The sequence below is a fragment of the Aotus nancymaae genome, unplaced genomic scaffold (genome assembly GCF_030222135.1).
Source record: "Aotus nancymaae isolate 86718 unplaced genomic scaffold, 86718_ANA_hifiasm-v0.15.2.pri h1tg000006l, whole genome shotgun sequence".
In the NCBI taxonomy this organism is placed as follows: Eukaryota; Metazoa; Chordata; class Mammalia; order Primates; family Aotidae; genus Aotus; species Aotus nancymaae.
The window spans coordinates 94,298,591-94,325,409 of NW_026988417.1; positions in this window are offsets into that span (position 1 = coordinate 94,298,591).

Here is a 26,819-nt window from a genome sequence, read left to right on the forward strand (position 1 = left end):
TCCTTGTCCAAGCAGAGGGTGGAGAGAAAGGGGTGCAGAAATCCTACTTCCTAAAGGGCATTGCCATCCTGGCCTCAGGTCTCCATAGCCTGGATGACCGGGCAGAATTGTCCCAGAGCACCCAGTTTCTCCCATGCAGGGTCAGTGGGAGCACACATAGTCACAGACACCTTTCTCCAAACACTGTTTTCCTCCCTTCACTCCTACATTAATAACGGTAATAACACATTCAGTGACCAGACCACTCAAACATAATAACTTTAAACCTCTTCATTTATTCACAAAATAAAAACATTATTAAGTAGCTGTTATATGTGGGAGGTTGCATGAACTTCTAGGACAGCAACAAATGTAAAATCAGCACAGTTCCTTCTCTTTCAAAAGCCTTAATTTGTGTGTGTGTGTGGGTGGAGGGCTGGCGGGGACGGGGGAGAAGGCAGTCATAGAAACCAGAATTGCCGAAGTGGTCTCTTATGCAGTCATGTCACAGCTCTTCTCTACCTGTGAAAGTCCTCCCTGCACGCTCAGGTTCCTCTGCGGCAAGTCAAGCTCTTTGCCTGGCGAGCAAGATCATCCAGAGTCCTTCTGACCCCACTGCCTCCCCCACTCCCTGTCCCCTTTCTCCTGCCCAGCATCTTAACACTCCCATCAGCAGGCTGCCCAAACTTTCTTCACCGTTTCACAATGTTTTTCATCTCTGTTACCCCTTTCATCTAGAACACCCTCCCCTCTTATCTTGACTACCTATGTGTTTTTTAAAGACTCAACTTCAGCCTCCTTCTGGAAGCTTTTCCTGAATTTCTTACATAGTCTTGAGCACTCATTCATCAAAGCTCCCGCTGTACTGTTACTTCTATGAGGGTTTAAAAGAAACTCATTGCAAGTGACTGTCTTCATATTAGACTGTGTGCCCCTTGAGGCTGGACAGCTTCAATTCCTTCTGTTTTCTTAGCACAGGTCCCAATGCTTCTTATCCCATATGCCTTAAAAATGTTGGCTGGGCACGGTAGCTCACACCTGTAATCCCAGCACTTTGGGAGGCTGAGGTGGGCAGATCACAAGGTTGGGAGTTCGAGACCAGCCTGGCCAACATGGTGAAACCCCATCTCTACTAAAAATACAAAAATTAGCCAGGTGTGGTGGCACGTGCCTGTAGTCCCAGCTACTCGGGAGGCTGAGGCAGGAGAATTGCTTGAACCCGGGATGCAGAGGTTGCAGTGAGCCAAGATCGTGCCACTATGCTCCAGCCTGGGTGACAGTGTGAGAGTCTGTCTCAAAAAAAAAAAAAAAAAAAAAGTTAAGTAGATTACCAAATGAAAGAAAAAAGATGATACAAAATATTTAACAAAACACAGAAAGGAACGCTAAATAGAAGTGCAAGGCAGGTGTTCAATGTTGGAAGAAAGATGAGTTTATCATGTGTCGACTGAAGCCTGAGTTGGAGAAGTGGATCTGAGGAGAGCCTTGAGGAATGGGTTGGATTCAGGAGGAGAGAAAACGTTTTTCAGAATGAAGATTTAACTTGAAGAAAAGCAGAGATGTCTGAAACAAACAACTGAATAAAGCCCTACAAAATAGACAAAAAAGCAGGGTAAGATTATTTATGGAGAGTTAAGACCACCGTGAAAGGACTGTGATCTTTATTTAGAAAGCCGCAGGGAGCCATTGACAGTTCCTGAGAGAGAAAATTTCACAGTATAATGCTTGTTTTAGGAAGACCATATTGCAGCATTGTGAAGGATGGTTTAAAAGTCAGTGTTTTAGAAAGCCAGGGAAGAAAGTATCTCAAAAAGAATGCTGCCACTGTGAAGTTGGATGAGAACTGAGAACAGGTCTCTTGTTGGCGTAGGTAAGGTGGGAGGGTGGAGGAAAGGAATGAAAATGTTACTAGGGGTGAGTAGAAGAGAACAAAGAGGCTGAGATGACAAGCAAAGTGGGAGGATTAGCCTTGGAAATTAGTGTCAATTTCTCCTCCAGGAGAAGAAAGAGGAGAAAGAGGAGGAGAATATGGTTGAAGATTTGAGCTCTCAGAGAATAACTTATATTCATCATTCATTTAGGATTTTTTTGATACTTTCTTTTAATGGAAGACAAGGTCTTGTGATGATTGTAAGAAAAGCGACGGATGTGGTTTGGGTTTGGACCGAGTGGAAAAGCTCCAGAAGAACAGTGCCAGGGGCAATAAGAGACAGAGACAGCCAGAGTGCAGGGAAGAACTGCCTGGGCCACTGCGGTCGTGCCCGAAATAACACAGCACGGGTTTTTGGTTTGCTTTTGTGAAGACAACCACCAAGCTTCCAGTTATCTGCTGCTGACTAGCAAACCACCCCAAGTTCAATGGTTTAACCCAGTAACCACTTGCTTACGTTCCTGGTCTGTTGGTCAGAGTCTAGGGCAGGGCATGCCCGGGTGATCTTCTGCTCCATGTGATGATCATAGGGGTCTCCAGCTTATGGAGACCTCTCCATGGACTCTCTATTCAAACACCCAGGCTTTCAACAGCATGGCTCAGGGACAGAGAACAGCCAGGCCTGCAGTTCTGGCACCAAAAACCACCACCAAACATTGGTCAAAGTGAATAGAGAACCCACCACACTCTTGGTGGAAGCGGTGTTACAGTATTCTTTCTAGATCTCACTGTTTTTGCATAGTGTTAATCACTTTCTATATGATTATTTTCTATCATCCCCCACTGGAATGGAAGTTCTGTAGATTGAGGAGTTTTCTGTTTTGACTTTTCTGAAATGTTTGATCTGTAGTAGACACAATAAATAATTGTTACATGAAGGATGGGAGAAGGTAGAGAGGAATGGAGAATATGGGCCTAAATTGCCTGGGGCTGTGGTCTTCCAGGAAGATGGAGAAGCATGAGGGGGACTGCGGGGTGGTGGTTCCCTCTGTTCTATAATGGTTCCAGCATTTACCTGCCAGCAACAATGTCTCAGCAGTGCTGTGGCTCAGGATACAGCTCTCGCCTTCACAAAGCAAACACACCATCTTCCTTAGGACATGAGCTATCAGTGCTAGGGAACATATTTATGTTTATTCCAATGGCAAGCCCTCCTTCAATAAAAATCATTGCATCTGACAACTAATTAATCATACGGTCTGAAAGTGTCTTCTGTTACGTTTCACAGAGGAACTTAGGGGTATGAACCCCCCTGAAATCGTACTGGGAAATGAGTCATCTTACTGGTGTTTGTATGAGTTCTATCAGAATCTACAAAGAAGGTTTGACCCAAACATATTAATACTCTCAGAATGAGCTCTATGTTGACTTTGCTTTTTAAACAGGAAAGTTAAGCTTTTCAAATACAATGAAGGAAAAAAATAATCTGAAATGGGGGAAAAAAAGCACTTACAACATTAACTAAGGTCACATATGTAGCAAGAAAATTGATGAAATAGTCTTTAAAGATTTCCCAGGAGCTATTAAGTTTGATTTGGCTAGTGGCATGTAAGCCCACAGGATTTACAGGTAAAGTGATTCTAGACAAAGAGAAACCACACCATCATGTAAAAGTAACTAAAAAAATGTATTTTTGAAAACTTAGACTATACAAAATGTATGTTTCTCAGTGAGTCAGTGCTTAAAAGCCTCTGGTGATTACAATGTGATATTTCTTTAAAAATATCTTAAGTATCTCTTAACTATGGAACTTGAACTAAAATGATCACTCCATTATTTGAAGGTACTTTTAGATACTTTTCTTTCCTCCTCTTCTATTAAATTACTTACAAAAACTCAGATTTAAAAAAAAGCTTATGGTTGCCACACATAACAACATAATAGGGATATAAATGGTCAATTATTTTGAGAATCAAATAGTTTGTAAACTGAGGAGGCTATATCAGAGAGAGAGATTATATCCAGAAACAAAACCTACAGATAAAATAACATGGATTAAAATACTGCTACAATATTAAAATACAGACTTTTAAGAGTTGTATTGTTTGCCTGCTTCCTTATTTATTTTACTTTTTTGTTTTTTTTTAATTTGACAGATAACATTGTAGCTATTTATTGTTTATGGCATCATATTTTGAATGGTTAAGTCTAGCTAATTAACAACTGCATTATCTCCCATGGTTATTTGGTGGTGAAAGCATTACCACCTACTCTCTGCATTTTTCAAGAATACAATAAATTGTCATGGATTATCATAACCTTGCTGTACACTAGGTCTTTTGAGTTCATTCTTCCTAACTGTAATTATGTATCCTTTGACCACCCTCTCCCATGCTCCCATTTTCTTATTTTTAAGCATAACTACCTAAAATATATCTACTAGAATTTTTTTCCATGATCTGAATTTTAGGCAGTTTAAAAAGCTAAATCTCAGCGCTGGCTAACCACCCCCAACCCCGGCCCCCAGTGCTTGCATTTATGTCAGATGAGCTGCCATGACCCAGGGTTACTCTTGACTTCCTCCCAACCATATAGACTTGGAACCGTCCCTCAGCTTGAATGTCACTTCTGGCACCTCTGGGTCCTGTTCCCCAGGTGAAAAATGGACAAACACTGTGCAAATAGAAATGTGAAATAAACACATTTGCACACTCTCTGCTCTGATTCGTTCTGTGTTTCCAATCTGTAGCTCAAATCCCATTTATTTGCACCCTCAATTGAATGTCTACCACCTTAATTGAGATCTTTATGATCTTTCTCCAAGATAATAAAAAACAGCAATCCATGATCTCATCTGCCTAGTGAGATGACTACATTATTTTTTATTTCAAATGCTGCCGAGGAACAGAACTTTGTGAAACAGTTCCTTTTTTCTTCAAGTACCAGTAGTGGCTTCTCATTACTCAATGAATTAACACTAGGCCTCTTCCATCTGTGATACCAACGCGTAAGTGACATGAACAGTTAGGCAAGAGTTAGAAAGATGGAATAGAAGCTGGAACAAAGGTGTTCGGGTAGGTTTTTTTTTTTCAGTTGTTGTTGTTTATTTTGGCCAGTTTTGGGTCCAGGAACCAGGAGTTGGCTAAGTCCAAATACAGTATTAGCAACACCGAGTGAGTGAGTCTGACACACGGCACGGATACTAAGGAGTGTGTTGTGCTTTCCAGCTCACAGGAACCTGGGTCCCGTGCAGGTTGCTCTGATGCAAATTGTGTGCACTGTGTGTTCAAGAGACACTTACGGCGAAGCAGCCTCTTGGTCCTAGCTGTGTATTTGTATTGGAGTAAGAATTGCAAGAAATGGGTTTACAAAGTCTTTAGCCAACCTATTTTATCAGTCACCTACATACGCTTTCTCACCTAACTGGGAGAGGCTCTTTCCTTGGCCCCCAAATTATCATGTTTACTGTCTGAGTCTAATTTGGTGTTATAAAGGAATCCCTGAGGCTGGATAATTTATAAAGGAGGGTTTATGGCTGGGTGTGGTGGCTGATGCCTGTAATCCCAGCACTTTGGGAGGCCGAGGTCAGGAGATAGAGACCATCTTGACCAACACGGTGAAACCCCATCTCTACTAAAATACAAAATGTTAACCAGGTGTAGTGGTGCGTGCCTGTAATCCCAGCTACTCAGGAGGCTAAGGCTTGAACCTGGGAGGCAGAGGTTGCAGTGAGCCAAGATTGCCCAGTGCCCTCCAGCCTGGATGACAGAATGAGACTCCATATCAAAAAACAAAAACAAAAAAAAAGGGTTTATTTGGCCTACGGTCCAGCAGGCTGGACAAAAAGCACAGCACTGACACTGCCTGGCTTCTGGTGAGGCCGCAGGGAGCTTCCACCACGGTGGAAGGAGAAGGCGAAGGGGAGCCAGCCTGTAGGGACCACGTGGTGAGAGAGGACACGTGGCGTGGGCGGACACAAGCGCCAGGCTCTTTTGAACAACCAGCTATTGTTGGAACCGTGGACACGGATACAAAGGAGTGTGTTGTACTTCCTGGCTTTGCGAGGTGAGAACTCACCGCCAAGGAAGGCCGTTCATCTATTCATCAAGGATCTGCCCCCGTGACCCAAACTCCTCTCATTAGGCCCCGCCTCCATCAGGACCAGATTTCAATGTAGGATTTGGAGAGGAAACATCCACATGATAGCAGCTGTCTTCTAATCTCTGCTTCTGTTGATGCGTCTCCCTTTGTTTGAGATGTTCCTTCATATTTTCTCCACCTAACCGTATCTTTTATTCTACCTCATGTTTAATTTTCAGTGCTAGTGAGACGGCATTGAGTCCCAGTTCCATTTCACCTGTGAAGCCATCTTCAGATGGCTTATGTCATTCTGACTTATCTCTTCTTGGACCCTCAGCATCACAGTGAATCATGGCCACACTACGTGTGCTTACTGTCATCCATGGAGAGTGGTGGGCATGTCTTTCACCAGTTTTCTGTCTTACATGCAGCCTAGCATAGTGCTGAGAACAATAAATAACCTTTGGAGGACTCTCTTAATCAAAGTTCAGTAGTTCCAGAAAATTATTAAGCTTTTGAAAACATAAAACTGTTTTTTAAAAGAATAGGGAGAAATATGACAATCATGAAACCACCAAATGTAAGACCTAAAAGTGATAGCATCTATTCTAACCTCCACATTTAATGAAAGAGGAAAATTATATGCAGAATAGTTAGGTAATTGATACAAAGCTAAGCAGTAAACTAGAGACAGACACAAGGCTGTCGAGATTCTGGCCCCAGCCTAATGCTCCTTGCTAAACTGGACTAGAGTATATACTGAACCATCATGGAATGCAAAATTGAATGAATGTATTTCAACTATGCTTGTCATTTGAGTTTATCTTCAAGCATGCCCTCTTATAAGCTGAAAAATGAATTGTCTAAATATAACCATGGCTGACATTGCTGGTTGGCTATCCAATATACCTTCTCCTTTCTTCTTTTGTTCTCTCTCTTTCTTTCTCTCGTGTCTCTCTCTACACACACACACACACACACACACACAGACAGAGAGAGAGAGAGAGAGAGAGAGAGAGAGAGAGAGAGAGAGAGAGAGGCAGAAACAGAGATAGAGAAAGAAAGGAATAGCTATGTTTCCAGTTAAGACCTAAAACCTCCTACCCCTCTTTGTGTTAAATGGCAATTTGGTATATTTCTTCTCACTAATAGAGTATGATTAAAAGTTAGCTAGAAAGTGGTTATCTTTCCAAATGAAAAAGAAAAAAATACTTACATGAATAAGATGTTGGGCTTTTCCCCTTTTTCCTTCTTTGTGGTTGGAATGCAGACATGACATTGGATGTGCAGCAGCCATCTTGGAATCATGAGGATGAAAGTCACAACCAAGGATTAGGCCTGGAGAGATGGAAGGAGCTCAGGTCCTTGACAACATTCTTTTTTTTTTTTTTTTGGCCATATTTTTATTTACTGCATATACTATAAACATATACAATACATGCTACAAAAAAACACATTTTTTAAAATTTAACTGTCAAGAAAGTGTATAGTGTTATAATACAATGGCACATGTTTATACTTTATTTCAAATTGGTTTGCTTATCACCTATTTCAAACCATTAATAGTGGGTCAGTGGGAAGGGGAGTGCAATGGCAAACGAGGTCACTTCCCTTTCACACATGTCCGTCTGCTGGATCAACAGAATCCCGATGAGGACTTCAGCTGAGTAGAGCTCAACAGTTTTGCTGACACATGGGAACAATATTTTTTTTTCTAACTGCCATCTATACAATTTTCTTACAGATGTCAAAAGCAGTCTAGTTTATATAAGCATTCTGTTACCTGTGATCTTTTTTAGACTGAACGACTCCATTCCTAGTCTTACTTAGCACATTCAGGGTACGAACTGGAGGGCTGTGTGTTAGCTTCTGAATTGGCGATTTAAGGAGGTAGTGGCGGTGCCCGTGTATCAGGAGGGAGAGGTGTCTTGCCTCCTTTCTCTCAGGCAGTGCAGCTCACCTGTGGAAAACCGATGGACAGGAAGGAGTGTTAGACACTGCTTACCCTGATTTATTCAGTGGTTTTGTTTTCATTCTGGAACCATACTATCGAATGGCAACAGACTGTTCCCTACCACCCCCATGAAGTAATCATGCACCGTGTGAATAGTATCGAGCAGGACCGCTTTCATTTATGGAACATGACCGTTGTATGACTCATTCTGACACTGCAGACCCTAAGAATTCTAAGAACACTACTAGAAGCATTTGTCTTCCTTCTTAGTCAGTGCTTCATACTTTTTCTTGGGATTCTTTTAGCCCTTGTCATTCTTTTCCCCCAAACCTGTAAGTAGGTTAATTCCTAAGATGAGTTTGTATTTTCATTCCAGGTGAGAAGGAGGATGTACCGAGCACTTTATTCAGTGCATAGCTTTAAGCCAGTGTTGGATTCACTAAGTGGACAGCCAGTCTCCCAGCTCTCTGCCTTCCCCAAAAGGGTCGTGGTAGGTCACCCTTCTAGAGCAGCTCAACAGAGTCCTAACTAATGGGATCCAGCAGGGCCGTTTCTGCCGAGTGCCAGTATCCTATCAGGAGACTATTGGAATTCTTAGGTTCTGCTCGGAGTGGAAGGACCAATCACCTCTAATATTCTGTGGAAGTTTTTGAGGCCAAATTCTGCCCTCTGTATTCAGTGCAACTTGTATAAAAGTCAAGTTAGTATTACATGAGTTTGGGGTAGGGTTAGTGCTTTGAAAAGTGTTTGAAGCAATGGTAAGTTACTTATGTATCCCTCAAGTCTTATGGGCAGAGTGATGCTATTGAAGTACATTACATTATAAACCGCCTTATTTCTGGCTCTTTCTGTTCATGTTCAGGTTTCATTTACAAACCCATTTAAGTATGGAATGATTTATATGGGGTCAGGTGCTCCAAAAAATAGACAGATGAGACCAAAAATGAGCTAGGCAATTTAGACTACGGCATGAAACTTCCAAGTGAGTTCTCAGTCCATAAAGGCACTTACTGGTCTGTGATGTGGCATGACAATAGAAACACCTTATCGTTTGCTTTGGAACTAATTTTGGAAGAAGAATCTACCTTTCTAATTGTTCTGCATAGGTGAATATGATAAATTTGCATTCTTTGAACATTCACTAAATCATGGTATCCCAGGGACTGGCGCATTGCCTGACACACAGTCAGTGTGCACGTGTCTGTCTGAGTGAATGAGGAGACTGAGAAGCTGGTTACGTGGCACAGGATCCCCACATGGCCACAAGCAGACTGGTGCGTTGACGCTAATTTAAAGTATTTTTACCTCACACTAAGGTAATGCTTGATAAAGACATATTAGCACAGTGCTCTGTGCACAGTGGGTGCTCAGTAATGTTGAGTGAACAAATCCCCGATACTAGATGTCATCCATCTGACTGCTTTGTTAACTTTCCAGTTAGAGCATAGATACTGTAAAATCCAGATACACCTTAAATCTTGTTTTCCTGAAAGTATGCCATCTAAAATATTTGTAGAAAAGCCTTGTCACAACTGATTTGAATATTCTTTTCCTTCCACTTTGGTCTCGGCTTGTCGTGTCTCTTTTCATCATATGAAATCTCAGAGGAGCATGCAGCGCCACTCACGTCCTGAGGCCCCTCAGTGGGCGTAGTCCAGAGCCACTGACGAACTGCTGGGTTCGATTGGGCTGCATGTGACAACATTCTTGAAAAGCTAACTCTGTCCTGGGCCAACTCCGTATTTTTAAGAGAGAACTATCGATCTCTTATGTATGTAATCCAATAACTTTTAAGTTTTCTGTTACTTGTGTTTGACTAGTCACTTTTGCAGTGACTTTGGTGCCACAGAACTTTTCAATATATAAAAGCAAAACATTTTTAGATGGTTTAAATATGCTAGGCACCTTTCTATACCCTTTAAATATATTATCTCATTTTATCATCATATCTATATATGGACTTCATTGACATCCTCATTTATACAGATAAAAAAGTTGAAGTTAATTATGTTGCTTATGATTACGTAGTAAGTGGCAGATGTTCTTGTCATGCTAATGGCCACTTTCTGTTCATCCCTCACACTATTCATGAGAAGCAGAGCTCTGTCCGTCCATGTACTATTTCATAGTTTAAGATATGTGACTGACAACCTTATTTTCTTCTCCAGAAATGAAATACCAAAACTACGGTAAAAACACGTAACCTGTACGATCTGCGTATCATCCAGACAAAGGGTAAGTTAAAGTTGTGCAATTTTGCAACTGTGAATTTAGTAGTTTCAAAGAGAACCAATTATAGAACTGATTCTATTTTTCACTCTGGCTCTTGAACTTGGCCTTAAGCTGTTATCGTAATTGTCCAGGTATAGCTGCCTCAAACTTAAAAATAAGTAATATTTTGCAGCTTTTCAACACTTTAGCACAAGCTCTGTTTAAATAGAAAGGCCTTCTAGAGTTGCTTTTCTCCTGCAACACGTCATTTAAGTTCTGTTCCAAATGTTATAAGCTTTAAGTCTTTCAGGTAATTCATGGTTTCTTATCCTTTATTCGCTAGAGATTATTTTCTTTGTTGTTACCCCAGAAAACAAAGGTAAGCATAAAAGAAAACCTGGATATTCTTGGATATGTGTTAAATATATATAATAATAAAACCAAGTAATTCGATACTGACATCACTTAAATTATTAGTATTAGAACAACTTTTTAAAAGATGATTGCAAATCTAATTGTGTCTGTTCAACTGAGTGAAGTGGTATGTTGAGGTCAACTCTAAATACACCTCAGGGTAAAAAGATATCTCTCACTTCCTCACCAATACTACATAGTTAAGAAAAATATGTTTTTCTGGTTTCAATTTTATGTACATTTGTGACAATAAAGTGAAGAAACTTTGCCATGGATATATAGATAATAGCCTTAGATGCTTTTATTCAGTGTTCAGTGTTTTAGATGAGAGTCAAAATAAAAAAGTCCAAATGTATAGTTTCAGATGAAATCTTCTGTAACATTGTTTAAAGATTTTGAACCAAATCTAACACCAATAAGACTCACTGATGATGAGCTGGTTTTTAACGGGCTGTGAGAATCTCCACTGGGTTCTCTTCAGAAGGCACTCTGCCACCTTCACTGAATTTTTATATATTTTCCATAATAAAAGTCAATGTGGCTGAACACAGGCTCTGTTTTATGGAGACTCCCTGACTTCCAGTTGGGATTAATTTAGAGGTAATTTCTGCAGAGGGAAACTTCCTCAGTCTCTAAGAACCCTCATCTCTACAGCAATCCATTGTATTCTGCTAGCTGTAAGACCTGGGTGAGTGTGAGCACTAATTTTACACGTCACCATGACTGGGTTAAAGGATGCCCATACAGCTGGTGAAGCATTATTTCTGGGTGTGTGTGTGAGGCTGTTTCTAGAAGGGGTAGCATGTGAAATCAGTGGACTCGGTAAAGAAGACCACCTTCAGCAATGTGGGCGAGCACCCCCAATCCACTGAGGGCTCTGGGGGAACCAAAGGGCAGAGCAGGAGCGAATGCACTCGGGCTCTGGAGCTGGGACGGCCACCGTCGGAGACCTAGCTTCTTGGGTTGTCAGCCCCGGACTGATTTGTACCCCAACTTCGCTGGTTCTCCAGTTTGCAGACAGCAGAATATCTCAGCCTCCATAATCATGCAAACTAATCCCCATCATCGGTCCTCTCCTGTCTCTCTCTGTCTATCATCTGTCTATCTCCTGTTGACTCTGTTTCTCTAGAGAATTCTGACTAATGCAATGAATTAATTAACAGCCTAGTGGAGAGACAAAATTTACAAACGAAAAATGAGTAAATAAATAAAAGGAAAATGAGAAACAGGCTGTACCACAGGTTAAATAGAGTGGCACAAACGACAAATGTCCTCTGACACCAGTGGGAGAGAAAGCTCACTGACATGGTTTGGGTGTCTGACCCCTCCAAATCTCATGTTGAAATTTTATCCCCAGTGCTGGGGTGCGGCCTGGTGGGTGGGGTGTGGGCCAGACTGGCAGATCCCTCATGGCTTGGTGCTGTCCTCGATAATGAGTGAGTTCTCGAGCCATCCAGTTGCTAAAAAGTGTGTGGCACCTGGCCCCTCCACGTCCTCCTCCTGCTCCTGCTCTCGCCGTGTGAAATGATGCTCCTCCTTTGCCTTTGACCGTGATTGGAAGCTTCATGAGGCCTCCCAAAAAGCAGATGCTAGCATCACACTCCTTGTCCTGTCTGCCGAACTGTGAATCTATTACACTTCTTTTCCTTATAGATTACCCAGTGTCAGGTACTTCTTTATAGCAATATAAAAACAGCCCAATGCAGACATACCCACATACCCTGGAGACTGTATGGGCTGCCCTTTGGGTTCAGTCCCTCATTCATTTAATACTGGGTGACTGCTGTATGCCGATCGCAATGGTAGACTCAGAATATACAGATGAGTACAACACAAGCTGTGACCTCAAAGAGTCTGTGATCTATGGGGTATCCGAGGAGAAACAACTAATGACTAGCTGTGCTGTACTGTGATAAAGGCTATATGCAGAGCTTCTGCGGGTTACATAGGAGGGAGTTTCTAATGCCCTGGCAATTTGGGAAAGAAAGTACTGAGAATAAAAGATACGTGATGATTAATTAATTAAAGAAATATTTATGGAGTATCTACTCTGTCTGAATTATTGTATAGTTTCAACAAAATATGGTTAAAAAAAACCCCACAAAGTTTTGAGGAGTTAAAAAGAAAAGAATGATTTGTCCTTAAGACAGAGGGCTTTAGATGAAGCCTCCGTAGAGAGAAAACTACCAAGTAGAATGCGTTTTCTGAAAACAGAGGAATTAAAGGATAGTAAAGTAACAAGTACAGCAATGTGAAGGAACGTCGGTGTGGGGACCAGAGGGACTCCACGTGGGGACCAGAGGGGCTCTGCGTGGGGATCAGAGGGGCTCCGCCTGGGGATCAGGGGGCTCTGCGTGGGGATCAGAGGGACTCTGCTGTGCTGAGACAAAGAGGGGCAGGGGTGAAGTTGGAGGGAAGGAAGGGAGGCAGGAGACAAGGCTGGAAAATTAAACAGGGGTCAGATAATCTAGACATGCAGGCCATGCTAATGAGAGGGCTGGAAGTCAGCCACAAAGAGATTGATAAGAAATCCATGAAAATGAACGATGTCTCCAAGGAAGAAAGTATATATTCAAATAGAAGAGCTAAGAGTAGAGAAAGACGAATCCACTTCTTTTCACAAAGTTTCTTAGGAAAGCCAGGAAGAATTGTCTTCATTAAGTGCAAATTTTACTGGTCTTCACCTATGGCACAAAGATTATTGATGCGCCATTAGCAGACACCAGGTTTCATGGTTTTCCCAGCAGTAGGGATGAATTCTCACAAAATGTCAAAGCTGTCTTGTCACCACCTTTTCAAGAAGGCTGGGAGTTATTAAAAGGTGTGGTCTGGGGCTTAGACACAGACAAGATTCTGAAGTAGGCAAAGTTGTTTTTCAGTGACCACTTAATTTCCTATTGGGACAAGAAAGAGACAGAGAGAAACAGAGAGAGAGATTGAGAAGACGGATACCACAAACAAGTGCTTTTCCTGTGGATTGAGCTCTCTCTATATATATGTCAAGAAAAATGTCACCTATTTCTAATTACAGTAATTATACCTCCACAAAATTTGATTGGCAAGAAATACTACCATCCCACTTCCTCACAATCTCTCTTCCAAGCCTCCTGAAATCTCTTTCCTTTGCAGTAAGAATTCATGGCTTGCCAGCTCTCAATGAGTCTTGCATCTTGAGAGACTTGAGTTTTGTTCTTGGCATTGGAATGGCAAAATACATTCTACGACTTCTAATTGTAAGAGCAAGAAGACTCTTGTCGGGGCACTCTAAATACAAGACAATTATGTATGAACAGTAATTTCTGAGGACACAAATGCACAAGTGTGAACCAATTTCTCTCTTCTGAGAAGTGCAAGGGAAACACAACATGAAAAGGGGTTGCTAAAATAATAGTGAGCAAAGCCCTGTAACATAGCTATTTTGATTCTTTTAGACTGGCTGGCTGCTTAGGGGGTGACCTGGGGCAGTTTCAGAAGCAAAGAAAAAGGGATTTAAGTCAAAAGTTGGTGAAGGGGAGGGGAAAAGGGAAAAAGATTCTGTATTTCTCAGGCTGACTTGCGAAGATTTTCAGAGACCAAGGGCTGGTTGTACATGCTTATGTTTAATTTTAATATGCAGGAGTGGTACAATTGCTCACAATACCATATGTGACATTTTAATTTAACTTTAATTTTCATTGATTTTTGAAACAGAATGCTATTTTCACCACATTAACAAATGTGACAATCTGTCAGTTCTAAGAATGGGTATAATAATATTTTGATCCATATTCATCCTTAAATAAATTTATTAAAAAACTCTTGATATTCTTCAGATACTCATGTCAGGGACAACCGATTTTAATTTGTCTTTTTGAAGTCTTCTCAGAACATTCATTAAATAAGGCAGGGGCTGCAAAAGTTCATACATCAAGGATTTTCTGCTTGACAAATTCCTAGAAGAAGACTTAAGTATTGTGTGATTCTTAAAAACATTTACTCCCAGATGATTGCGATTTGCTGACATTTGGAAAGAAAAGTATATGCATTTGATTCAAATTTAGAACAATGTTGAAATCTTCAAGTGTCCAGTACATAAAGTCAGAAATGTACAGTCAGTAGAAAAAAGAAAAAAAGTCACTTTAAAATGCAGTGCTGATCATTTTAAAGAAAAAAAAAGCATATCCGATTTAATATAAATGAAAATATCTGTGCTGTATAGATAGGGCTGATTATTTCATTATCCGGTCAGTAGTAGAGAGAGAATCATGACGAGAAGTGTATGGGAGAGTTACAGTTTTCAGCACATTTCTAGTTTTATTTCATCTTAGCAAAAAACAATAAATGAGAAGTTGTGCTGCTTGTGCTGAAGTTTTCAGAAGTAGATTCATTGTAAATGGTGCTGCAGTGTGGATGCCCCCTGTCGCACCCAGGGCCTCCTCCCATCCTGCCGCCACTGCCCTCGTTTGGGCTCCTGTTGTTTCCCGAGGGCACTGCAGGCTCCTCACTGCTGCCAAGGGCACATATTCCTAAATCACTGAAAGTTCGCTGGATTTCCCAGTGCCTCCATTCTCCACTTCCGGTGGGTTGTGGGTTGAATTATATCTGCCCAAGGAGATGTGGAAGTCCTAACTTCTAGAACCTATGAATTTGACCTTGTCTGGAAATAAGATCTGCCTTGGTCCATTCATGCAAAATAGCAAAATAAACAGAACTGGACAATATGACAAACAGAAATTGATTGCTCACAATTCGGGAGACTGCTAAGTCCAAAATCAAGGTTCCCTTTCTGGTGGGGGCCATTCCTCATAGATGGTGCCTTCTATGTGTGCCCACATGGCACAGGAGTGAACAAGTGCCCTCAGGCCTCTTTTATGAGGCACTGATTCAATTCTTGAGGGGGGTGTCCTCATGGCCTCCCAAAGGTCTGACCTCTTAATACCATCACCTCGAGAGCTAGGTTTCACATATGTATTGGGAGGAGCATAAACATTCAGACTACAGCAGGGTCTTTGTTGATGATCAGTTGAGATGAGGTTATAAGGGTGGGCACAGTCATCCAATGTGACTTAATAAAACATGTCCTTCTTAGAAGGGGAAATTTGGACACAGCTGCAGAGACACACACAGAGAGAACAGCCTGTGAGGACTGCAGTTACGCTACCTCTGGAACTGCAGGCAGCCAGGAGACAGGCCCAGACGGTGGTCCCTGGCATCCTTCAGAGGGAGCACGGCCCTGCCCACACCTTGACCTTGGACTTGTGACCTCCAGAACTGTGACAATACACTTGTTTAAGTCACTCTGTTGGTAGCACTTTGTTACAGCCATCCTATCAAACTAATACACAGTCCCCCATTCATTCTATTTTGCGGCCAGAATTGACGTTCTAAAGCTCTGTGTGATTTTACCCCTTCCCCAGTGAAAAGCCTTTGATGGCTCTCCATCACCTCCATGCCTGGGGTAAGGTTAGGCACTGGTAGCTGCTCATAATTAAATAAACAACCATATTAACTACCTACCTTGTTAAGACAAATGACCTCATTACCGTCTGGCCCCAGTCTGCTTTTCCAGAGTCTTCTTTTCTCCCATTATCTCACGTGTATCATACCTTACGCCCACACCTGGCTCCTGGTCACACTTTTGAAACACTGAGTGCATGCATTTAACTGAGATATTTTCAGGCCCAGTGACATTCATTTTGCACTGGCTGCTTCTCCAAATTTCAGCTGGTCAGGACACTACCCATCGTCTGACGCCTGGCACACCACCCTCAAGAACTTTTGTGAGTTGTTTTAGGCCATGTATATTCTTCTTTGAAATTTAAATATCTGGAAACGAATTTTACATCTACAATTAAATGATTCATTATTCAAGGGCTAGGACTGCATTTCATTTGGATGAACACCTCACGTCGCATGAGTGAAAGTAATCCCCAGAACAGACACTCAGCACGCATTTTAAATTAAACAAGATTACTTTAAAATGAATGAGACCTGTTCAAACGTGATTCTTGGAGGATCCTTGCCAATTTTACGGGAAAAAGGAGCTGTGACAACAGAATCGGAAGTTGGAGCACCAGGGCCAAAGAGTGCACGGGCGCCCCGTGGAGCTGGAAGCGGCAAGGCAAGGCCTTCTCCGCAGAGCCCCCCGATCTATTACACCGTGATATCAGTGTGTAAAACGCACCTCAGAATTGTGACCTCCAGAGCTACAGCGAGGTTAATTTGTGTGGCTTCGACTCTCCAGGTTGTGGTAATTTTTGTTGCAGCAGCAATTGGGAACTAATACAGAACAGAAAGTATTACTATAGAAGATGCCAGCACTTTCCAAAATGTTTTCTGGGAATTGAAAATCTTGTGAAATGCTGCAGGAAAAATTTGTAGTCAAATACTTTTGGCAAATGTCGCACATCCTTCTTAAAGATTCAAGTTCAAATCACCATATTAGGCTCCCAGTAGGTTGAAAGCATCTGTTTAGCCCAGCACTTAGCAAAAGTATTCAGCCGTGTGATCACCTTCCCTACCATCATGCACACACACACACACACACACGCACACACACACTCCCTCATATATCATCTATTAACATCCCACAAAAACACATTTGGGAAATTCTTTTTGTTTTTTTCTGAGACAGAGTCTCACTCTGTCACCCAGCTGGAGTGCAGTGGCACAATCTTGGCTTACTGCAGTCTCCGCCTCCCAGGTTCAAGCAATTCTCTGGCCTCAGCCTCCCGAGTAGCTGGGATTACAGGTGCCCAACACCACACCCAGCTAATTTTCTTTTGTATTTTTAGTAGAGACTGTGTTTCACCATGTTGGCCAGGATGGTCTCAATCTCCTGACCTCATGATCTGCCCGCCTCCGCCTCCCAAAGTGCTGGGATTATAGGCGTGAGCCACCGTGCCCCGCCAGGAAAGTCTAATGTAAGCTAGTTAGATCATTGTAGAGTGTTGCTCACTGCTGTTGTGTCACAGAGAGATATTCCCTTAGGATACCCTCATGTAACAAAATCCAAAATAGAAATTTCTAGTTTTCAAATTTGAGCTTATCTGAATTCATGTCTCATTCATTGTGAACATACCTACCAACAGGTAATAAGAAGCATGCGACATTCTAAATAATAAAAGGATTTTAATTCAAAATCTCAGGGCTTTAGATATTTAAGAATTTTAGGTAGTCAAGTGTTAAATTGCTGCATTCTAGTGACAGCATCAAGAATTCCCACTTTGCTTTAGTGACTTAGGTAAGGAGCTTCCCAGATGCTCACGAAGTGATTTTCTCCACGCCCTCCTTTTGATTCTATAGTATGTAGTACCCATGGATGAATGGAGATTAGCTGGGAGGAGACATGTCCCAAGCGAAAGAAATTGAATGCTCTAGCATTTGTATGTAGTTTCATAAGGCTCTCTGGCCGCTTGTGACAGATCCCCAATTTTTGCAAAGTTGAATGTTCTGATTCTAAATCATCAGAAACAATAAGGCAAAAATTATCTGGAGCATCTAATGAGGTTGTTACCCTATTTTCCTTCAGCCAGAGATGTGTTAGCTGACATCCACGTTCCTATACTATAAGATTGATGATTAGTTCATTTGCAGTATTAATCAGTATGTATTGCTACAGTGGTGAGGTTAACAACAACAGCAAAAGCCACTATCCTCGCCCTCATAAATCTACTCTAGTGGGGTCCAGGGGCAGAGAAGCCACAGAATAAACTGCTGCTGGCCATTTAATTACCAGCTGTCATTCAAAGATGAGCTTATCTCTAGGGCTCATGTCACAAACAGAAGATCAAAACCAAGCAGTTTCTGGCAAAGAAACTTTATGAGTATACATAATCTTGCTTGTTTCAGAAAACAGGGGAGCTCTTCAGACTTCATATTATAAAATACATCAGGTTTGCACACATATTTTCAGAACTTGGGTTTTAAAACTGTTATTCAAAATGCATTCATGAAAGAAACACACATAATGAAACACACAGTAAAATTATGGGTATTTGCCAAAAAGCAAAATGCAGTGTATTGATTCTAATTACCTGGGCTGAGATTCGAGTTTGGAGAGTGAGATACTCAGCTTGAGTAGAAAATTTAAGGAGTCACCAAAAAAACTCAGTAATCAGGACAAATAATATTGTAATGCCATATCTTAAAAATAAGATTGATGTCAAAAAACTGTGATAAATCACAATGTCAAAATTGTAAGCAAGAGAGCAGCATCATCACAGATACTTCCTTTAGTCTTGGGCTCCAGCACGGCTCAGCACAGCGCTGATGACCAGCCTGCAGTCCTGTAGCAGGCCTGGGATGCTGGCTGAGATCACCCAAATTCTGTCTTTCCCCTTTTCCAACTTGTTTTGTGCCCTGAGAGGCTGACTTTAAGGACTTTCGTTAATGGTCTCCCTTTCTCTCCAACTTCTTGATTAGGCGTAGCCAATGGGAAATTTAGGCAGATTGTCAGAGGACACAAGAATAATGAGATTGAAATATTTATTTCCAGACTTCTTTCCTACCAAGTAATGGGCCAGAAGTGGGGCCTCTGAGTCCAGGAGCGGTGATGGCTTTCTGCTGCTACCTGGAGGCTTCGGTGTCCCTCCTGGGTTCCCACAGCTCAGCCCATACCTCTGTAAATTCACTTTCCATTCAACTCTCCTTCAAAATCCTGTTTGCACAGCCCAGATATTCCCTGATGGGACCCAACAGCCTTGGGGCAAGCCAGGTCTCATGTGACGCCCAAACGCAGACCGTGACTAGGGCAGTGTCTTCTGCACTCATAGTTGAGAGCTTAGTTTGATGAGGCCCTGTCTCAAAGGCAATGCTGAGTTTTGCCCTGGTCACTTTGCCTTCAGAAGACATACTGCCATCCAAACATGGCAAATTGTTTGATTCCCCTATGGTGAGCAAGTTTTAATATTAAGACTAGAAAAAATATTTGCATAATTAATTACACCAAAAAACTTTGGCAATTATTTAATGAATCCGCTCAATGCATTTATTTCATGATTCAGCCATCCTATCAATATTTCAATATGCCCCTCAACTGAGGGAAATATTTATAAAATGGCTGAACTGTGAAATAAATAAATAAATAAACAAATAAATAAATAAAAATATCTTGTGGATTCATTATATTAGTTCCCAATATTTCTAGGCTAATTTGAATAAAAATTGTTTAAAAAAAATTCCTGGTCTCTTGTGATGACTCATGACTGTATTCCCAGCACTTTGAGAGGCTGCAGTGAAAGGATTGCTTGAGCCCAGGAGTTCAAGACCAGCCTGGGCAACTTAGTGAGACTCCCCAGCTCTACAAGAAATACAGAAAGTAGCCGGGTGTGGTGGCATGCGCTTTTAATTGCAGCTAGTAAGGAAGCGAGGTGGAAGTATCCACCACCTGCGCTGGGATTTTGAGACTGCAGTGAGCCATTGTTGTGCCACTGCACTCAGCCTGGATGGCAGAGCAAGACTTTGTTTCAAAAAAACAAAACAAAATTCCTGGCTGGTTGAGGTAATTAGATGTATGATGTGCCTCTAATGCGGTCTCTAAACTGACATCAAAGGAATGATTCATATGGGTGCAACCGGTTCATCTTGGAAACGATGCATTTTTCACATTAATACCAACAAAAATAATATTCACAACAGTTTGTGTGTTCTGACATAATTTGCCTAATAGTCCAATCCTTTCTCATGAGGATCATAAAATTTGGTTAGCGTAATTTCCTCATATACCAGTAATACTTCAGGCTTGATTACATTAATTTTTCTTATTTTCTAAATTTAGTGAATGCTGCTTATTTTAACTTTTTACTTTTAAATATGCATTTATAATTACAATTCTTTATCATTAGGAAATAGGCTACATTTTGTTCTAAAAGACTGGAAATATGAAAGAGAGCAATACAAGGCAGGTATTTGGATATATTTATAAAAAGCATTAATTTTCACCTAAATGTTAGCGAGGATATAATAGATAGGAATAATGATCTACACTTATTCTTTATGATAAAAGTTAATTAACAAATACAAAGTTGCTTGTTTCAAGACAGAACATATTATACCAACAATGTAATTTCTACTTTTAATATGCTGATTTTTTTCTTATGAATTGATACAAAATTCTTTGAAATCCTCAGAAGGACACTGCTATGTAAATGGAAATTAATAGAGAATCTATGATATTTTGGTTATGAATTATATTATGTTCCACTCATTTGTATTCAATCACATTTCTAATCTCATCTCACTCAGGTCATAATGTATTTAGGTTCACATTGGGTAGTGGGGATATGAGGGAAACCTAACTTATTAAAATCTTCTCTATATTCTTTATCTCTTTTAAGTTTCAGAGCTTCATGAAAGACACTAATACTGACACTAATTTTTACATACTATGCAAACACCCTTTATGAGATCAAACATTTTGGATCGACATTTTATTTACTCACATTTATATTATTGTGAGAATTTTGCAAACTTACAACATAAATTCATACTAAATTGGAGCACTGAGCCTTCAAAAGCATTCAGACAACTCAAATTCTAAATCCTTCTAAAATAAAATAAGAGAAGGCACAGGCAAAAGTGGAATCGATTAAATTTTTCCTGTTGAGATAGATCAGTCAGGATGTGATGAAATCAATCCAATTCTGGAAGCCAAGCCACAGAAGCATTGCACTAAAAGCAAACATTTTTCTGTGTGTTCATGAGCTTTCGTTTGACAGACTAAAGGAGTTTAATTAAATGTGAATTGAGACTCCCATCCACAAAATCAAGTCCATGTGATGATAGCTCTAAGTAGCTATCCAGCTCTAAGACTACACATTTAACCCATCTTACTTTTCTGCTGCCAGAAAATGCGTAAATAAATACACCTCTGCCCTTAACATCTACTTAATGCTTTATTTTTTGACTGCAATAGCAAATCAGATGAGGGAAAACATAACCAAATATGTCACGGTTGAGAGGCCTCCATCTCTTCTGGGCCCCCCTTCACCCTCCGCTGAAAGGTTTGTAAACACAGTGTACGCATGTTCATACTCACCGACGTCTGTGCGAGCGTAGGTCTCTCACGGCTGTTACTTCACTGGCCATCTATTTTCAGTGTAAATTAAAATGCCTACTGAAATGGATCGAAAAGAAAATTCGTAAGATCAATTACACAGGCCAAAGGAGACCAAACTAATAGTATGGATCTTCAAACAGTGGTGAACATAAAAGAGCCAGGATGTCAGGCAATTTACCACAGAAGCACATATTCGGGGTGACCTCAAGTCTAGTTGTGGATGCCACCTTATTACTGTATCACGTTTTGTTTTGTTCCTAGTGGTTTTCGGGTTCCGCTACAATTCTAAAATGTGCAGATTATGGAAAGCTGTCTATGATGTGCCTTCATCTAAAAATTGCCTTAGCCTAACAAGTGTGACAATTCATCATCTCAATGTCGTGCCCTCACTGCAATCGTCACACTCTGAGGCCCGTGGCAGGCATTCTGACGTGCCACCGGAGGCAATGGCAAGGCGCCTGAGGGTGGTCAGGGCACACGTACCTTGTTTTGCTTTGTAATCCCCTCTGATCACATTCCCAGTAACAGACAATGAAATTGGCTATAAGGCACAGATTTGTGATCATATGTGTGAATTTTGGAGTCATATGCCTCTGGATTTGAAACCACACTGTACTATTTGCTCCCTTCGTAGCTGGGCGAGTGACTGAACACCACTAAGCTTTATCTTTCTCACCTGTAAATGGAAACTAGTGGGAATGGTCCCTCCCCACAGGGCTCCCACGAGGATTACATTAAGTAGTATATGCAGATAGCCTAGCAAATTGTCTAGTGCTATAGAGACGGTAGCTGTTTTCAATAAGGAGCTGCAAAGTTTGTTTTTCTGCATTTCCTCTTTGCTTCCACACAGTTCACTGACTCTCCTGCTTTCCCATCTGCATCTCACAGTCTAAAAGAATAGAAAGCACGAAGCACTCCGTGTCCTTTTCTGGCTCAGCTCCCATGAGCCCCTCATCCACTCCATCATCCAGCCCCACTGATCTTTCCCCAGCACACAACACTGACCTCCTCTGAATCCACATCTTTGCATGTGCTGCTCTGTCCACTGTATGAGGACACTGTATGGCTAGGGTAATATTTATGTGTCACCTCTTCTTCAGGCTAGGATTCTTCACTCTCTGCATTGCAGTCGGCCCCTGTAGCATTGATCTTGCATTGTAATTATGACCTGGTTACCTCTTCCACCAGATGACACTGTACAGAGATCAACAAGCATCTCTGAATTTTTTATCTTTTAATTTTCTTGTTCTTATCTTGACACTCTGAAAATCATATTACAGGAGTTCAATAAATGTTTGTTGAATCAAAGTCTGGGAACCCATGAGATGGGAAATGGCCATATTATTCAATCAAATGCAATGTATGTTCATGCATTATACACACACAGGCAGTCCCTGCCCTCTAGATGCTTAATGTCTTAGAGGAGACGTGAACAGGTCAATAAACATCGCAATATAACATGTAGTAAAAAAGGCTATATGAGAACCGACAGGAGGATCCCCCAGGAGACGATCATTTATTTCCATATAAAAAGGTTTAAAAGGCATTCTGAAAGAGTTGAAACTTGTGCTTCAAAAGAACGTCTCTAGAGCATTATCATTATCCTTTATTTTCAAATTTCAAGTATAGCAAATTTCAAACATAGGATCAGCAAGAATATCTATGAACTTCTAATGTTAATAAGCAACTTATAGACATTATTAGTCTAATGTACCAATTTCAAATAATTCGTATTAATAACATATTCTTAGCACTAAAACTAAAGTGACCATAACTGTAACTCTGATAATTCAGAAAGCACTTTGGAATGTTGGAGTGATTCAAAGTCAGTGTGAAATTATCTCCTAATACATAAAGAAAATGATTATTGGAATATTCTATTGTTTGAATTATCTGCAATAAAGCATTTACTGAAACAGCTAGAATTTTGCCACCCTGTGTGTAGAGGGACCGTATATTTGGTACTCCGAAGACCATTTGTAGTTATAAATAACATAATTTAAAAAGTTACTCTGATTCCCTGTCTTTCTCTTCTCCAGATTTCAGACTATAATTTTATAGAACTCGAAGCATAGCCATGAGGAATTTCTGCAAAATGGAAGAGAGATAATCATTTTGTTAAATTTTATCAGATTACTTTAAATTTTTAATCGGGTTGACACAGAATTAATAGATGGAAAGATTTCAAATGTAGCACTGAGGTGGTGGATAAACTGAAATGGAGTATTGTAATTCAGTCTTTGCGTGTGTACCTCTTGCTGGATTGGGAATTCCTTGAGGACTACTTTGTACTGAAATGTCATTCATCTGTGGGGAAAACTTAATTCTGAAACCTTTTTTTTTTTTTTAGCATTTTTTTCCTGTCTACTGGTTCCATTCAACAAATTTTCACAGTTCATCTTCTCTTGGAACTCATGTTTTCCTAAAAATTTTGGATTAGATTACATAGAGAGTAGTTTATTTCAAATAAAATTCTTAGTCTACACTCTCTTTGCTAATATCTGTAGCAATATTTAGGGTCAACAAGTAAGTTGTGAAACATTAAGTTGAAACAACATTTACAATATCTTTTATATTTTTGGTGTTTGTATTGTGCATTACGCAGATCTTATATTTGTATACATATATTAGTCATATATGTATACAATATATGGATTAATTAGTCACCAAGATGAACATGAGTTACCTGAAAAATAAACTGAGGACATTCCAGATCACTATACATAAACTTGCTTCTTTCACCTTGCCTTTTGTAGACCTGGCATTGCTGTCTTCCTGCTCTACAATAAATGTGGACACCCTCATAAGCATATTTCAGGATTCATCAGGAATGGAGATTTTATATATGTGATTACACAGCAGATAAAAATATTTGATGTCACACAAAATGGATTTATTTCATGGCATTTATGTCAACTCTTCCAAGAAAAACAACAGCCAGAACCAAGCATAAGCACAAACAAGCGGAAGGCACCAGCTTCTGCAGCTTTGTTCTGGGGACTCCTGGCAGACGCCTGGGCATCTGCAGCTCTCCGATTATAGGCACGCGCTTCCAAAAGCAGCTGGGGACAAAAATAAGTCCTCATTCCGAGTGACACAAAAAGCGCTCTTCTAAAAACATTCATTTTACAATACATAGTAGCCTGGCTAAAATAGCATCGCTCTTTTTACACTCCTCTCATTCTCATGAAAATGAAGACAATAATTGAAAATACACGGGAACACGCTTTGATTCTCATTTCTTATATTAATTTGCTTAGGGAGAAGTGAGGTGAAAGCAAGCCCTCTTTTTCCTGTCTATATGTTTTGTTTATATCTGATAAGGTAAAATACTAAGTTTCATATTTTTTATACAGGCAATATGTTCAAATGGTTTAAAAATCAAAACAGCAAATAAAAGATATATATGGAAAATAACCACATTTGTGAGTTTCTTTGTATGCTTTAGTGTTTATATATGCAGATATAAATACGTTATTTTTCTACTTTCTTAGCAAAAGGTTGCATACTGCAAAGCTAATTCTATACCTTTATGCATGATACCTGTTTCTTCATTAATGCTTGGAGGGTTAGGAAGATACAAGCTTTAAGTTTCATGCCTTTCTTTAAAAATAAAAATTCTTAAAGGAAATGATAATATTAGGCCAGAGGTGAAAAAAGAAGTTAAATCCCCTGCTGTAAGATCTTCAGTGAATGTGATAGCCACAAATCAAAAGATGATAGTTTCATGTTTATGTTGCAAAATACTATTCGTTATTTGCATAAAAGGTAAGCACTCACGGATAGTTGCATATCAGTATAATAACTGCCATCTCTAAATGCAAAGACCATTCAAATATTGGCCATAAAATTAATTATCTAGAGATTTATTGATATTATACTCTGCCTAACAGTATTATATCATTTGTAGTGACTTACGTTAACACTTTCTCCTTCCTTTTAAGTTAATAAGCTGCTTCCCTTCTATGTCTATTGTCTACAAACAGGGCAGAATTGAAGGTATTGGGATTTGCAAAGAGATTTAGTCTATTACAGCAGTAAATGCTCCTTTTTGGTATTTCTAAGGCTATTATATGTTTCTTCCTTTGTATTCTTTTTGATTCTCTGAACTACAAGTTCGCGCTGTAAAGTGAATAAATTAAGGAGACATCTGATAGATTTATCTCCTAGACATAAATCTAGGAGACATCTGACAGTATCCATTCATAGCGAGAGAAGTATGAACAAGAAAAGGACCTTGCGGAATGATGCCCAGTTTGCAGATGATTTGAGTGAGTGCAAAGAAGTTAACCAAAGTTACCCATGCTTGTGCAGCTGAGCTTGACTTCAGGACAGGCTGGTCTTGGTCCTAACAGACACTATCCCATGAATAAGTGAACCTGTGTCTGTGTGTGACTGTGCTGTGCATAGAATGATATGAGGAAATGAATAGGTTGACATTTTGTAATGACTAAAAATAAACAGAACTTGTCAAACTTAGCAGAAAAGTAACTTTAATGAAAGATTACTATTACATTTTTAAGGCATTTAAAAGGTGAATTTTCACGTAGCTGGCAATTGTTCCTGTAACAGCGGTGTTACGTCTTAGCCTGTTCCCAGGATAAGGTCGGATCCCCTGCGTTTTGTGGGTGGATTTGGAGTTGGCGGAGTCATAGGGAAGAGCTGAGCAGTCCAGGTGGCCTTCCTGGCCTTTGGGTCTGGTAAGTGAAAGGCTACTTGGTCGCTGTCCTGGAAGAAATAGATTCTGGAGAAAGAATATGTCAAGGGTTTGGAAAGATGGCTTCATTCAATCAACAATTATTTAGCACCTACTATGTGCCCTGAAACTGTTTTATATTTTGGGGAAGGCATTTGTTCTAACTTCTTGTGGGTAAAGACACAATTTTTATAGTATGCTAGAAGGTGAGGTACTATAAGAAAAAAGATAAGGTGCAGATGAGGATGTAATTTAAAATAGATGGTTCGAGAAGGTGTTTGGGGTTGAATTATTTCTCCTCTAAATTTATATGTTGAAATCACAACCCACAGCACCTCAGATGGAGAAAAGATCTTGACAGAGGTGATTAAATTAGAATGTGGACCTTAGAATGGGCCTTAATCCAGTGTGACTGCTGTCCTTTCAAACAGGGGAAATTCAGACACAAAAGTGAAGACAATGTGAAGGTACAGGACAAACCCCAAGTGAGCGTGAAGATAGCCACCCACATGACCAGGAGAGGCCGGGAACAGGCCTCACAAGGAGCCGGACTTGATGACACACCTTGATTTTGGAC